This window comes from Triticum urartu, chromosome 4 (assembly GCF_003073215.2).
Source record: "Triticum urartu cultivar G1812 chromosome 4, Tu2.1, whole genome shotgun sequence".
NCBI lineage: Eukaryota > Viridiplantae > Streptophyta > Magnoliopsida > Poales > Poaceae > Triticum > Triticum urartu.
In genome coordinates, this window is record NC_053025.1 from 56,319,765 (window position 1) to 56,337,068 (window position 17,304).

Consider the following 17,304-nt stretch of genomic DNA (forward strand, 5'->3'; position numbering starts at 1 on the left):
TACCTTGACAAGATATTGAAGAAGTTCAAAATGGATCAGTCAAAGAAGGGGTTCTTGCCTGTATTGCAAGGTACGAGATTGAGCTTGGCTCAATGCCCGACCACGGCAGAAGATAGAGAAAATATTAGTGTCGTCCCCTATGCCTCGGCCATAGGGTCTATCATGTATGCTATGCTGTGTACCAGACCTGATGTAAACCTTGCCGTGAGTTTGGTAGGAAGGTACCAAAGTAATCCCGGCATGGAACACTGGACAACGGTCAAGAATATCCTGAAGTACCTGAAAAGGACCAAGGAAATGTTTCTCGTTTATGGAGGTAACGAAGAGCTCGTCGTAAAGGGTTACGTCGATGCTAGCTTCGACACAGATCTGGATGACTCTAAGTCACAAACCGGATACGTGTATATTTTGAATGGTGGGGCAGTAAGCTGGTGCAGTTGCAAGCAAAGCGTTGTGGCGTGACCTACATGTGAAGCGGAGTACATGGCGGCCTCGGAGGCAGCACACGAAGCAGTCTGGGTGAAGGAGTTCATTACCGACCCAGGAGTCATACCCAATGCGTCGGGCCCGATGACTCTCTTCTGTGACAACACTGGAGCTATTGCCCTTGCCAAGGAGCCCAGGTTTCACAGGAAGACCAGGCATATCAAGCGTCGCTTCAACTCCATTCGTGAAAGTGTTCAAAATGGAGAAATAGAGATTTGTAAAGTACATACGGACCTGAATGTAGCAGATCCGTTAACTAAACCTCTCCCTAGAGCAAAACATGATCAACACCAGAATTCCATGGGTGTTCAATTCATCACAATGTAACTAGATGATTGACTGTAGTGCAAGTGGGAGACTGTTGGAAATATGCCTTAGAGGCAATAATAAAATCATTATTATATTTCCTTGTTCATGATAATTGTCTATTATTCATGCTATAATTGTATTATCCGGAAATTGTAATACATGTGTGAATACATAGACCACAATGTGTCCCTAGTGAGCCTCTAGTTGACTAGCTCGTTGATCAACAGATAGTCATGGTTTCCTGGCTATGGACATGGGGATGTCATTGATAACGGGATCACATCATTAGGAGAATGATGTGATGGACAAGACCCAAACCTAAGCATAGCACAAAGATCGTGTAGTTCGTTTGCTATAGCTTTTCTGGATGTCAAGTATCATTTCCTTAGACCATGAGATTGTGCAACTCCCGGATACCGTAGGAATGCCTTGGGTGTGCCAAACGTCACAACGTAACTGGGTGACTATAAAGGTACATTACAGGTATCTCCGAAAGTGTCTGTTGGGTTGGCATGAATCGAGACTGGAATTTGTTACTCCGTATGACGGAGAGGTATCTCTGGGCCCACTCAGTAATGCATCATCATAATGAGGTCAATGTGATCAAGTGGTTGATCACGGGATCATGCATTACGGTACGAGTAAAGTGACTTGCCGGTAACGAGACTGAACAAGGTATTGGGATACCGACGATCGAGTCTCGGGCAAGTAATGTACCGATTGACAAAGGGAATTGAGTGCGGGATTGATTAGGTCCTCGACATCGTGGTTCATCCGATGAGATCATTGAGGAGCATGTGGGATCCAACATGGGTATCCAGATCCCGCTGTTGGTTATTGACCAGAGAATCGTCTCGGTAATGTCTGCTTGTCTCCCGAACCCGTAGGGTCTACACACTTAAGGTTCGGTGACGCTAGGGTTGTATAGATATGAGTATGCAGTAATCCGAAAGTTGTTCGGAGTCCCGAATGAGATCCTGGACGTCACGAGGAGTTCCGGAATGGTCCGGAGGTGAAGAATTATATATAGGAAGTGTAGTTTCGGCCATCGGGAAAGTTTCGGGGTCACCGGTATTGTACCGGGACCACCGGAAGGGTCCCGGGGGTCCACCGGGTGGGGCCACCCATCCTGGAGGGCCCCATGGGCTGAAGTGGGGAGGGGAACCAGCCCATAGTGGGCTTGTGTGCCCCCCTTGGGCCCCCCATGCGCCTAGGGTTGGGAACCCTAGGGGAGGGGGCGCCTCCACTTGCCTTGGGGGCTACTCCAACCCCTTGGCCGCCCCCCCCCCTAGGAGATCCCATCTCCTAGGGCCGGCGCACCCCCCTAGGGGGCCTATATAAAGAGGGGGAGGGAGGGCAGCCGCACCTCAAGCCTTGGTGCCTCCCTCTCCCCTGCTACACCTCTCCCTCTCGCAGAAGCTCGGCGAAGCCCTGCTGCGATCACTGCTGCATCCACCACCACGCCGTCGTGCTGCTGGATCTTCATCAACCTCTCCTCCCCCCTTGCTGGATCAAGAAGGAGGAGACGTCTTCCCAACAGTACGTGTGTTGAACGCGGAGGTGTCGTCCGTTCGGTGCTTGGTCATTGGTGATTTGGATCACGGCGAGTACGACTCCATCATCCCCGTTCTCTTGAACACTTCCGCACGCGATCTACAAGGGTATGTAGATGCATCCGATCACTCGTTGCTAAATGAACTCCATAGATTGATCTTGGTGAAACCTAGGAAATTTTTTTGTTTTCTACAACGTTCCCCAACACAAACATAGGTCGTATTCGAACCAAAGAGAACATAGCTGTCGATACCCACTTGATCGGCATCGCCACAGCCACTGGGGGCTAACAGATCATATCTGTATCTTAGCTCAACCCCTTTGGAACGGTTCACTGATCGTATTCGAATCAGAAACCCCTTAATTTTGTTCATCATATTTTACAAGTATCAACATTGGATATCTTGCGACCCTCTTGAAAATACAATGGAATACATTGCAATCCTCCAGGATTAATATTGGTTACATCAGGTTGTTAAGTACCAGGTGAACTTTTATGTGCCAATTTTCAGGAGTTAAACTTACCCTCAGGGGTTGGCTTATATAAGCCGGAAAAGCAGCCGTAAGCATCACACGGCAATGCAAGACATTTCTGCAAAGGACATAACAGATTCATATAAACTACAAAGTGCATAGTGACGGCAGCTTATGCAAGTATTAAGGGCCATAAGCATGCGCAAAGGCATAGCAAAACTCAGTGTATTTTCTACTCTGTTACAAGACTCCCCGAGTCTGAATGATGCGGCATTGTTTTTCTGCAACGACATAAGCAGGTGGCGCCTGGCAATTTACTCTTGGGGTTGACTTGAAGCCTCCGGGTTATCCTTCTCCGCCTCTCCGCCGACTGCTTTGTCCTGGAAGGATGATGAGGCCCAGTCAATGCCACTCAATGCTTCAAACTCAGCTTCATCATCTATTAAACCCGTTGGGTCAACTTCAGGGGCAAAGGTGTGCTTACGGATTGGAGGGATCAAGCTGACATCATCATAATGCGGCGTGGGGATTCTCCGATTCTCCTTGTCATAACCCGGCTGACACTTGGTGAGGTCAGTGTCATTTCCAATTTGAGTGGCCACAGGGCGTATATCCCTCACGCAGGTGGTGAAATCCTTTTCATCAAATGGAGTGCCATCCTCCTTTAAACTTGTATACCCAAGAGCGATGTCAGCTGGGTCTAGCTCTGGTAACCAGGCTTTGGCCCGACTCAAAGCGGCTATTGCTCCGGCTCTTGCTTGGGCCCGTCTCAACTCTTGAATCCGCTAAGGAAGTACAGCAAGCCGTTGTAACACATCTTGAAAGAGGAGGGACACATCATTTGATAAGGCTACAACGGCAAAGGCACGTTGTGACCCGATGTACAGTTGCTCTACTAGAGTATACACCGCCTTCAATTTGATCAGAGTATTCTGCTTGAGGTTTGTGCTCCTAGGGCCTGTATTGGTAAGTATAAGGTAAACCTCAGGTAACAATTGAAGGAATATTTACAATATTTAATGATTGCTTAAGATAACTTACCAAAGATCGCTGAGACCATCCGAGATATCTGGCGTTGTAAGCCGGTCAGTTCGGCTGTTGCATTTGCCAGCGATGCCTCTGCTGTCTCGGCCCGGGGTCACCAGTCCGGTCTTTTCGTTAGTCCAAATTTTCTTCTCCGACTCAAAATTTTTCTTCAGCTTCTCTTGTTCAGAGACGCTGAATTCAAATTTGGAGTTAGCCTTTTGAATTTCAATCTCCTGGGCTGCCAGGCGGTTCTTCAGGTCAGCAATCTCCGATTCGAATTGACTTATGGTGGCCTGTATTGCACCGGATAGTAGTCAAGATTACGGTAAATAATATTAAGTCCCAAGCACTTTGCAAGCAAAGATACTTGACACTTGGGGGCTAATGTGTATCGCAAGTTAAAGGTATTGTGTTACATCCGGTTTAAATATTTTTCTTTAAGCCGGGCAAGCAGCTCTAACAATTTTTCTAAGTCTATAGCATATTTATTTATAAGCAATAGACTTGGGGGCTGGTATAGTAAGTATGATTGAAAGTAAGGAAGCATAAGTCATACCTCAGATTTTTGCTGTATTTGCTTCACCATGTCAATTTCCAGGTCACGGCTGCTTTGCACCTGGTTGATATAGCCCGAGACGATCTCTCCAATACTCAAATGAGTATAGTCGGTGATATCCATCTTGGCCTTATGGCGTTCTAGCAACTCCTATTTAGCCGAGCATTTGGCAAGGACGGTGGGCCTGGCCGGCTCAACGAATTGAGCCTTGAGAAATTCCACTTCTGGGTCAGCCGTTTTGACTGGGCTAGGTGCCTCCGGGTTAACAGAACCATCAAGAATATCTTGAGCCGGCTCAGGCGGCGGTTGATGTGTGGAAGAGTCGGGAGCAGCTATACCCTGTTCCGGTTCAGTCACCACAGGGGTTTGGGCCGTTTTATCCTTCTTGGTTTTCTTCCTGGGCTTAACCTGCACACTGCGGGCAAAGCAGAGAAATGAGTAAAGAAACATGAAGAAAGAAAAACATAAGGTGAATAAATTGATATTACCCAGGGGCAGTCTTAAAAGCCGGCATGTTTGATTGCATGGACTCACCGGATGAAGGAGAGGTATCCTGGTAATTGGAGTCAGATGAATTGAGAGGTTGACGGATTAGACCCGCCAAAGGTAAAAAGGGGTATAAGTTGGAGATAACCTCAGTCCGACGCTTCCAGGTTATGTCAGACAGGCCGGAAGATAGCTCTGCATCCTTGCTGGTCCGGGTCTGCCTCTGGTTTTCAAATTGCTGTTGCTTCAAAAGAAAGTTAGGATCTTGGTAAGCCAAAGGGTGTGAAAATCTTACTTTCCGGGTTACTCTTCGAATTTTCTGATGCGGCCGAAGCTCGGAGTCAGAGGAGATTATAGTTACCTCTTCCTCGACGGGTTGGTTGTTGCCCATGTCTTCCTGAAAGAAGGTTAATATCAGTAAGGTAGTGATAAAGGAGAAAGGGAAATTAAAAAGTTACATCTTCCTCATTATCATCAGAATCATCAAGCTGAAACAGCTCACAAGCACTCGGCTTCCTTTTCCTTGAAGTGGTGGGCTTGGCAGTTTTCCTTTCGGCTCTCTTGGCCGCCCTGGCTTGCTTGGCCGCCTCATGATCATATTGGATTTTCCAGAAGTTATCATTTGCCTATAAAAGGTTATAACGGGTTATGCGTAAGAATACAATATAACATGATAAAAAATAACCCGACGGCTGGAAACTTACTGCAGGGGCCGGGTTCTTCTTGCAAAAAGGTAGTAAGCCGAAAGCATTACTATTCACTGTGCCCTCTTTCAACAAAGACTGAGTTGTAGCTTCCACTACGTCATCTGGTAAGTCGTCAGGACTATGACGCTGAGGGTCATCTTTCTCGCCTGAATAATTACACATTAAGCCGGGGCGGCGGCTTAACAGAATTATTCTCCAAGCAACCCAGACTTGGACCAGGTCAACGCCATCTAAGTCGTTCCCTAAAAGAGCTTTAATCTTCTTGATCTTGGGGGTGAGTGGCAGACGTTCAATAGTAGTCAACTTATCCGGCAGCGGGTGAGTAGATTCAAGGCGCAATGCACGGAAGCCGGGCAGTGGGTTTTCACCAGCCGGAGAAGTATCTTGGCAGTAGAACCATGTCTGGTTCCAGTCCTTTGGATGACTCGGCAATTCAGCATAAGGGAACAGGCAGTCTCTCCGCCTTTGAATCGATATGCCACCAAGCTCCAGACTAGGCCCGTTGGCCCGCTCATTCTGCCGGTTCAAATAGAACAATTCCCTAAACAAAAGTAGCCTGGGTTCTTCTCCAAGGTAGACCTCACAGAAAACTTGGAAGTTGCAGATATTTGACACGGAATTGGGCCCGATGTCTTGAGGTCTTAAGTCAAAGAAGTGCAAAACGTCTCTAAAGAATTTTGAACCGGGAGGAGCAAATCCCCGGCTCATGTGATCGGTAAAAATGATCACCTCCCCTTCCTTGGGTTGAGGTTTCTCTTCATACAGGTCAGGAGCACGATAAGACATGACATCTTTCCTGGGCAGATGGCCAGACTTTACAAACTCGGACAGTTTGCTCTCTGTAACAATGGATGGGACCCGGTTGCAGGTAACCGGAGGTTTAACAGCTTTGGGTGCCATTGGATAAATTGAAGCCTACAACAAGATAAAGGAAATTTTTCGGTTTATTATAACCCGGAGAATAAACATTATTGGGTTATTTAGGATGGCATCTTAAGAAGGGGCCTAATGACATACAGGTAACTATGTGATAATGTTTAACAGCTACAGGTATTAAAGATGATTAAGGTTTTCTTAAGTCGCCAGAGGCAAGCGGTGCTGACAGCCGGTATTATCTTAAACCGGTTACACGGACTACTATGGCTGAAATAGAGTCAACATACACAGTTTTTGGCTAAGTGTGGAGCAAACAGGTTTCACAAATTGCAATTATTATTTTGGATCAAACGATGCTCTGGAAAGGGAAAATTTCTAGACCTAAAACAGTACAGGGAAGTTCATATACTCAAGGAGGGCTTCCAAAACAAGGAAATGAGATCTGTTTTCATACAGAATAAGCACACAACATCCTCCGCAGCAGTTCTATGTGGTTTTTACAATCTAAACAAGGTATTAGAGGTAAGAACTAATGGAGGTTGCGTCAGGCGACGATGAACGTCGACGAACTCAAGACAGTACTAATGCAGATCTGAGAAAGGGGGAAAGAGAACTCACCGATGTGGAAGAACTGCGAAGGGTTGCCGTTGTTCTCTGGTCAAAAAACAGGGTGATGCAGCGGCCTGAGTCAGTGAAGACGAGGTTTCCGACGGTGGCGGCGGCGGAGCTCGAGCGGCAGAAGAGGGAGTGCGAGGAAGAAGACGACCGGAGGAAATGAAAAAGACCTAGGTCGCGCCTATTTATAAGGAGGACCGACTGAGACGGCGCGAGAAACGAGGAGACCAAGACATCATTATCCAGCGGCCCCGACGCCTCGATTTTCAGGAGGGTCAGTAAAGGCAAAGATCCGTTGAAGATATGATGAATTAAAATATAAGTTTTATTAAAGATGACGTCACGATGATTTAACCCGGAGCCAGAGGATGACGTCACGGCGGGTTACAATTTTCACACAAGACAGAAGACTAAAGGCCAGTTCATAAGGTTTTCAAAGATTGACATGAACCGGTTCAAATCAATCTGGGGCCTAATGTTGGGGATATGACTATTTGTGTAAGCCATCCAGGAGGGGCCGGGTTACGCAATAGAGGTTCATCAGAAGCCCAAGACCAAGGCATGAAGATGGCGGTTCACTAAAAGGCTTAAAGGCCCACAGGCGACTCTGAGGCCCGTAAAGATAAACCGCCATGATGGTATAACTTGTACTGTAAGGTAGAAGTAACTAGTCGCCGAGCCGGACACTGTTTATGAGCCGGCCGGGACTCTGTAGGCCGCAGGGTGTCAACCCGTGTATATAAGGGGACGACCCGCCAGCGGCTTAGGCGAGAAACAACTGATCGAGAGCCAGGCATAGCGTATTTCGCTCCCTGGTCATCGAAACCTCAAGCAATTCCAACCCAACTAGACGTAGGCCTTCCTTCATTGTAAGGGGCTGAACTAGTATAAACCTCGCGTGTCCTTGTCCCGATTAACCCCTTTAAGCTTCCTAGTTGCGATGGCTCCATGATTAAGTCCTTGCAAAAGGACATCTGCCGTGACAATTCCACGACAATCATGATCTCCATCATCGTGTCTTCATGAAGTTGCCTCGTCAACTATTACTTCTACTACTATGGCTAACGGTTAGCAATAAAGTAAAGTAATTACATGGAATTTTCATTGACACGCGGGTCATAAATAAATTAAGACAACTCCTATGGCTCCTGCCGGTTGTCATACTCATTGACATGCAAGTCGTGATTCCTATTACAAGAACATGATCAATCTCATACATCACATATATCATTCATCACATCCTTTTGGCCATATCACATCACATAGCAAACCCTGGAAAAACAAGTTAGACATCCTCTAATTGTTGTTGCATGTTTTACGTGGCTGCTATGGGTTTCTAGCAAGAACGTTTCTTACCAACGCAGAACCACAACGGTGATATCCCAATTGCTATTTACCCTTCATAAGGACCCTTTTCATCGAATTTGATCCGACTAAAGTGGTAGAGACAGACACCCGCCGGCTACCTTATGCATCAAGTGCATGTCAGTCGGTGGAACCAGTCTCACGTAAGCGTACGTGTAAGGTCGGTCCGGGCCGCTTCATCCCACAATGCCGCCGGATCAAGATAAGACTAGTAATGGTAAGCAAATTGAACAAATCATCGCCCACAACTGCTTTGTGTTCTACTCGTGCATGGAATCTACGCATAGACCTAGCTCATGATGCCACTATTGGGGAATGTAGCAATAATTCAAAATTTTCCTATGTGTCACCAAGATCAATCTAGGAGATGCTAGCAACGAGAGAGAGGGAGTGCATCTTCATACCCTTGAAGATCGCTAAGCGGAAGCGTTACAAGAACGCGGTTGATGGAGTCGTACTCGCGGCAATTCAGATCGCGGTCGATTCCGATCTAAGCGCCAAACAACGGCACCTCTGCGTTCAACACACGTACAGCCCGGTGACGTCTCCTGCGCCTTGATCCAGTAAGGAGAGAGGGAGAGGTTGGGGAAGACTCCATCCAGCAGCAGCACGGCGGCGTGGTGATGGTGGAGGAGTGTGGCATGCCAGCAGGGCTTCGCCAAGCACTGCAAGAGACGAGGAGGGAGAGCGGTAGGGCTGCGCCAAGAGGGAGAGAGACTTGTGTATTGGGCATCCCCAAAACCCCCACTATTTATAGGAGGAGGGGAGGAGGGTGCGCCCCCTCTAGGGTTCCCACCCCTAGGGGGGCGGCAGCCCTAGATGGGATGGAGGGGGCGGCCAAGAGGGGGAGAGGGGGGCGCCCTAGGGTGGGCCTTAGGCCAATCTGCGCCTAGGGTTTCCCCCCTTCTCCTACTAGCTGCGCCTTGGGCCCTGGTGGGAGGCGCACCAGCCCACTCAGGGGCTGGTCCCTTCCCACTCTTGGCCCATGCAAGCCTCCGGGGCTGGTGGCCCCTCCCGGTGGACCCCCGGAACCCTCCTGTGGTCCCGGTACATTACCGGTGACGCCCGAAACACTTCCGGCGGTCAAAACCTCACATCCTATATATTATTCTTTACCTCCGGACCATTCCAGAACTTCTCCTGACGTCCGGGATTTCATCCGGGACTCCGAACAACATTCGGTAACCACGTACAAACTTTCCCTATAACCCTAGCGTCATCGGACCTTAAGTGTGTAGACCCTACGGGTTCGAGAATCATGCAGACATGACCGAGACAACTCTCCGGCCAATAACCAACAGCGGGATCTGGATACCCATGTTGGCTCCCACATGTTCCACGATGATCTCATTGGATGAACCATGATGTCGAGGATTCAAGCAATCCCATATACAATTCCCTTTGTCAATCGGTACGTTACTTGCCCGAGATTCGATCGTCGGTATCCCAATACCTCGTTCAATCTCGTTACCAGAAAGTCACTTTACTCGTTCCGTAATGCATGACCCCATGACCAACTACTTAGTCACAATGAGCTCATTATGATGATGCATTACCGAGTGGGCCTAGAGATACCTCTCCATCATACGGAGTGACAAATCCCAGTCTCGATTTGTGCCAACCCAACAGACACTTTTGGAGATACCTGTAGTGCTCCTTGATAGCCACCCAGTTACGTTGTGACATTTGGTGCACCCAAAGCATTCCTACAGTATCCGGGAGTTGCACAATCTCATGGTCTAAGGAAATGGTACTTGACATTAGAAAGGCTTTAGCAAACGAACTACATGATCTTGTGCTATGCTTAAGATTGGGTCTTGTCCATCACATCATTCTCCTAATGATGTGATCTCGTTATCAATGACACCCAATGTCCATGGTCAGGAAACCATGACCATCTACTGATCAACGAGCTAGTCAACTAGAGGCTTACTAGGGACATGTTGTGGTCTATGTATTCACACATGTATTACTGTTTCCGGTTAATACAATTATAGCATGAACAATAGACAATTATCATGAACAAGGAAATACAATAATAACCATTTTATTATTGCCTCTAGGGCATATTTCCAACAGGAGGCGGACGACGAGTAAGTATCTGGTTCCTTTTTATTATCTCTGCCTCCTCAATCTGCGTTGCTTGTCTTGATTTACTTTCATCTGTGCATGGACGGGGAGACGCTGGCCTAGAGAGCGAAGAGGGCCAAGGTCTCGGCGGGTGGCCATCCCCCAGCTGGTACTTCGGGGGCGCCATTGGTGGTGTTGAGAACCCCAGACAGCAGCACTCGGCAGAGCGCCCAGCGTAAGTTCATCACTCTTCTCTCATCGACATGTGTCAGGGGCACGACACCTTGGCGTTGACCTTGTCAGGTACGCAGGAGGAGAGTAGCAGGAGGAGGAGACAAAGGGCTACTCCCAACACGCCGCCCCCATCGACCACGCCGCCCCAGGGGGCATCCCCGGCAAGGGCGCCAGGCACCGGGCCCATGCACATGGAGGAGGAGGAGGAGGAGAACTTGGGGGCCGGCGGCTTTGCCTCGATGCCAAATGTTGGCGGGAAGGGGGCTTCCGTTTCCCAGCCGGGTACTGGCACGGGTAAGTCATTTGCCATTCATCCCTGCTTCTCCCTTTTCCCTTTTTTTGCTCCTGGTCTTGGTCGTGCCTCACCCCCTTCTTCGGCGCCCAGATCCCTTCTCGGTGAACCCAGAGGACGTGGACGTCGTCATTGAGGGCATCGCCAAGGCCGCCGAGGCGAAGAGGATCGGTGCCGAGGAGGCCGCCAAAGACGCTACCAAGGATGCCGCCGAGGGGCCCACCTAGGAGGCCGACAAGGCTGCCGCTGAGGAGGCCGGCAAGGGGCCTGCCGGGGAAACCGGTGGGACTGTTGCCGAGGAGGAGGAGGAGGAGGAGGAGGAGGCTAGTGACCAGCCTTCCTCCTCTGCTGCTTCCGGCTCCGGCAAGTACCTGAGGGTGGGTGACGATTTGTTCGTCCACCTTCCAGGCGCGTCAAGCACCAGGACACCCGTTGAGGGAGAGGTGTTCGACGACGAGGTGCTTGCCGCTGCCGGGTTTGAAGTCGTCGACGAGCCGATTGTTGGCGGCGATGGCTCACGGGAAGAGCGGCTCCTCCACGCCATGGGTGCCAGCTTCCGAAAGCTCCAGGCGCTCCACCGCGCCCGCCTGGACAAGGCTAAGTCCAGGACGACGGTGGTGGAGAGGGCGGAGGCGGACCTCCAGAAGCGCGTTGCCGAGGCGCGGGACTGGTTCCACGAGACCCACAAGGAGTTCAGGGTGGCCCATGGTGAGCAGGCCAGGCGTGACGTGGAGCTCACCATGAAGCTCGCCGACGTCGAGAAAGCTCAGGAGGCGGCGAAGAACTTGGCCGAGGCCGCCGAAGCCGCTCGGACCCAGCGTGAGGCCGCGATGAACTCCCAGGAGGAGGACCTTGCTGCGCGCGAGGAGAAGCTTGCCGTCATGCTTCGCGGCAAGGATGCAGAGGTGAAGAAGCTTGTCTTGCAGCGGACCAACGAGCTGGAGCAGAGGCACAAGGGGGCACTCAATGCCCAGGCCTAGGTTCACGCCAGCAAGGTGGAGGAGCTAGAGGCAGAGCGTGATAGGCTGAAGGAGCAGGCCCTGAAGCTATCCCAGGAGCAGGACACGCTCAACAGTGCCCTGACAGAGGCGCAGGGCGCGGTCGTCCGCAAGGCTGGGGAGCTCTCCGAGGCCAACAACTCCATCAGAGACCTCAAGCTAAAGCTGGAGGGTCTTGAGGAGGTGCTGTCGGAGGCCACAACCCGAGAGGGGACCCTAGCCAAGGAGCTGGAGGCCGAGAAGCTGCTGCAGAAGAACGAGGGCCTCAACTTCGCGGACCACGTGGAGGGCGAGAACCGTTGGCTCGATCGCCTTGCCACCGTCGCCAACCAGGCCGCCGCACAGCTGTCCCTCATGGGAATGCCGGACATGAGGTATGTCCCAGAGCGGGGCGTGAGCACCAATTGCGGCCTGACCATGTTCTTTGAGAAGGTCGTCGGCGCTCTGGAGCGGTTCCACGCCAACCGGGCGGCCTCACTGGCCGACGAGTCCCGGAGGTTTTGCCAGGGTGCCATGACCAAGGTTCTCACCAAGGTGGCGCATTGGTAACCCGACCTCGACTTCGACGCCGCGCTGGAGAGCTTGCCGGAGGGAACCGACCTGGCGCCGCTCAAGGAGCACATCGAGCCCATCATCAGCCGAGTCGGCAGAATTCTAAGGGTGAGGGCCAACGCCGGGATTAGGCATCCCGTTTTTTTCCTTTATCGCCGCTGCAGGTTCACAACCAAGACAATTGCCATCTCTAGTTAGAACCGCAGCAACAATTTGATGTAACATAACTCTGCAACACTTTTTAGTATCATGCATGTTATTTTCCTGTTCGATTTTTCCTTGTATGTCCACCCTATGCAACTAGGTAGGCTTGCCGACGCGTAAACCCAGGGCGGCGTCGTGGGGACAGATCCCCATTGGCCTGCCGGGTGTGCTTGCTGCCGGGCAACCCACCTTACCGCCCTTAGCGTGGCCGCCCGAACTGTTGAGTTTGACTCAAGTCAGAGTTAGGAGCGTTGCCAGGTGCGGAAGGCTACCCCGCCACTCTCGACGCGGCAGCTTTGAGCTGTTGAGCGGACTCGAAACAGAACAAAGGCGTTGCCAATCGTGGGCGGGGGGGGCTTGCGTGCAGGTTTCCCATACATAGGCCATATCTCCGAGGACGATAACCTTAAGTGTAAGAGAAAATAATCCAAGGATCTGAATGACTTAGCTTTTCTGTCACCGAGATGACGTCGTTCCTCCAACCGCCTTCTTCTCAGGAACCGAAATCGATGAAGAACCGCTACGCTAACTACCAGACCAGATTCTCACAATTGTGCCCCCTACCTGGCGCGCCAAGGATGTCGGTGTGGAACGACACCTATAGGATCACAAGAATCCCTACTACGGTTGTCGGGGAGTAGGGTTGCGAGGAGAGCAGGGCTAGTAAACAACACAAGGATCGTTTACCCAGGTTCGGGCCGCGAGGATGCGTAAAACCCTAGTCCTGCTTTGGTGGGTGTATTTCTGAGAGTTCTTGGGCTCTCGAACTAGCTGTTGTCAGCGTGTGGTTCCAAAGAGCCGAATCCCTCTCCTCGTTGCCTTGGGCCTCCTTTTATAGGAAAAAGGGGTTGCCACAGTGGCCACAGGAGGTGGAAAGGTCTACAGTGGCACGAGGTTATTCCTTGTATTACAGGACAAGGTGCATTTAATGCATCGCTTAGGTGTCCTCTTACTTTATCGGGGACGCGGGCGAGTCCCATCCTGTTCGTCGCCGCTCCTCCTCGCTTCGACACGCGCCTTGGCCGGGGATGCGTGCGGTGCCATGTAGGCAGGCAGGCGGCTGAGTTGGTGCGGTGGTGGAGCCTTCACGAAGATCTGCATGCCGCCACGCAACCGCTTGATGAGTTGGCCTGGGAGCTGCATGTTGCCACGTAGGTGCCCGCCCAGCCGGTTGGGCTGGCAGCTGCATGTGAACGGCGGTGGAAGCTTGATTGACGTGGGCTTAGCGGTGGCCTTGCCGACGTCTTTGGCGAGGGCCTTGCCGGGTGGCCCGGCAAGGGTCTCGCCGTGCCGTGTTGTCATCCCCGGCAAGGATCTTGCCGGGGGTCTGGTGGCCTTCCTTGGCAAGGATCTTGCAGAGCAACGTCATCTTCTAATCTAATCTTGAATATGTCTTCACAAAGATCTGTATGTCACCACAGGGGTGCCTTCCCGAGCCCTGGACCCATGCTGATGATGGCACTGGGGGGCCGTGGGCTCAAGGGTGGCTCGCTCTGTTGGTGCGGGGCGAGCTGTCCCGGCAAGAGTCTTGCCGAGGCCGCTGAGGCCACCCGGCAAGGGTCTTGCCGGGGGAACTTGCTTCGTCCCTCTGCTCTTTGTGGTTTTGGCCTTGGCGTTCCTTTGATTGCCTTGGGCTTCGATCTTACCTTGGCTCATGTCAGTGTCAAAACCAGCGGATCTCGGGTAGTGGGTCCCGAACCTCCCGTTGGCGGACTACCAGACCTCCAGCAGGAAATGGCGCACGCGCTCCCTAGACCACTACCATTTAGTTAGGTAGGGACAATCAATCCATAGTTACGCTCCCTTCCCCCTTTTTTCCCAGAATGAATTAGCCATTCTGATGGGAAATAGGACTAGGATCTGTAATAGTTGTATCTGCTTCTCTGGAGTAAAAGGATTCGAACCTTTGCATGCCGGTACCAAAAACCGATGCCTTACCACTTGGCTATACTCCAAACGGCCTTCTTACTTTTATGATTTTATTGACTACTCTTATGTAGCTGGGATATAGTGAGTTGATGCCTATCTTGTTACAAATTGCTAAACCCTCACAAGGACCTACTCGTGCTTCATATTTGTTAATTCATTTCTGGTTTACATGACTTCAGGCGGATAAAGCAAACAGGAAACAGAGAACTTGTTGCTTTCTTCTGTTTTTTCTATAGCTGAGGACAACTTAGATTGAAATGATTTGGAATTGAAACTGGCTACAGAGGAAACCGAAGCCCTAACTCCCCATCCTTTCTATCTTACATCGCCACATTAGGAGCAAAAAAAATCCAAATGGAAAAAAAGATAGCAACTGTGCGTCTAGGCCGGATGGTAACAGGAGGCAGGGAACACGATGTTTTACCCAGGTTCGGGCCCTCTTGATGGAGGTAAAACCCTACGTCTTGCTTGATTAATATTGATGATATGGGTAGTACAAGAGTAGATCTACCACGAGATCAAGGAGGCTAAACCCTAAAAGCTAGCCTATGGTATGATTGTTGTTGTGTATGTTGTCGACTAGCCTGGCCCTGGTTTATATAATGTACCAGAGGCCTAGGTTAATAAGAGTCCTAGCCGAATACGCCGGTGGGGAGAAGTCCTTGTCTTGATCGCCAAGTCTTTGTGGAATCTTCCTTGTATGCGGCAGCTGTACGAACTGGCCCATGAGTATACGGCCATGGGGGGCCTCGGCCCAATATAATAGATCGGGAGACGACATGGTGAGTACCCCCTAGTCTAGGACACCGTCAGTAGCCCCCTGAACCGGTCTTCAAGTTAGGGACGCTCCTCGATTCTTCCGAACTGTTCTTCATCTTCGGTTGCCGGTCTTGAAAATTGGTTCAACAAATCTTCTCATCTTCGATCTTGAGGATCGCCGAAATGCATTCGACGAGTTTATACGCCGGGTATCTGAGGAGCCCCTTTAGGTTTTCAGCCTTTATCAATGCCTTATTATTTTTGTGCCACACCTCGGGTTCGAAGTTGTTCCCGGGCGGCAGCGTCCTCTTGCGTCCGAGCTCCAACGCCGGACTACATTCGAGGTATCTTTTGCAGCCGAGCACCAACGCCGGACCGCTTCCCAGCTCTAATGCCGGAATGTATCCGAGCTCCAACGCCGGACTATGTATCCAAGCTCCAACGCCGGACTGTATATCCGAGCTCCAACGCTAGACTATATCCGAGGTGTCGTAAATCACCTTGGTTCAAAGAAGTTTGAAGGAGTTTAGCCGAGCTTGAAATGCCCTCTATGGAGCCAGCCACTAGCGCCCGAGCTTTATGCCGGGCTGCTTCCGAGGTGGTGCACCACCCCGAATGTGGGCCGATTTTTGTGAATATTTTTTATTGGTGCAATTTATTCTCTGCCGAGATATATAGCCAGTAGCCCTTAAGGTTTGTATCGGTCTAAAAACCGAGATGCACCTGAAGGATGACATAAGACCGCTGATCCCAGTAGCCACTGATACTCAGGTTGATTTGCAAAATCGGCCTGAGGATCAAGTCCAAGCTCGACAGAATACTTCGGGACACTAAAAGCGGCGTGCTCAGTCCTCGAGACTCAGGTTGGGTGCGGCCGACCAACCTGAGGATCAAAATCTCCTCGGAAACTATATTGCACATAAAATTTTCTGCATTGGACAAGCAATGCAGTAGCCCCCGAGACACTGGTCGGGTGGTAACACCAGATCAGGGGATCGATGTGCCCCTTTAATATTTGTAAATAATAAGCCCGAAGCCCAGTAGCCCCCGAGCCTTAATGTGGGCACAGGTGGCCGAATTAAGGATCAATATCCATAGTAAAATCACAAATTATGTGTAATGACTCTATGTATCCAAGTACTTTACGTCATTAATGCTCATATCCGCATTTGACAAAACTTTGTTGACCGACCATCGGCTTCCACCTCCTTGGCCAGTAGCCGAGGAGTGTTTGTCCTACTTTATAAAACCTTTATGAGGGCAAAGATTTACAACAAACAAGGCAATCTGGCCATACAGTTTTATAAACAAAGGTACGCAGAGAGTTATATTACTGTTTAACAGAAGAAATGTCTTCCAAAGAAAATAGTCCCGCTATCGGTTCCTTTCTTTGGGTTGTCATGGTAAGCATGATCATGAAACCTCAGCTCGAATGTAAGAGCAAAATATCAAGGATTTAGTTTGGGAGGCCAGTTAATAGCCCCCGGTAGTGTTCGGCGATAGTCGAGGTCAAGCCGTAAACACTTCGGCCAATGTTATGAACGGCCTGTCATAGTCATCGGATCGCTGACCAGTTTACGCTTATTGTGACAGTCAGTTTTCGGCTTTCTCCACTGAGGTGCTTGACCATGCGAGCTGGAAGCACAATCGCAGTGGTTCTCCCTTTGCACACCTAGCCGAACAAAACGGAACGTAGGAAGCAAGTGCAGGAGCCGGGCAACCCAACTATTGACCGAAGACACAATTCGAAACCGATGCATATATAGCAATATCTGAGAATGTTTTTGCCGAATCCCTAAAGGTGTCCGGCGT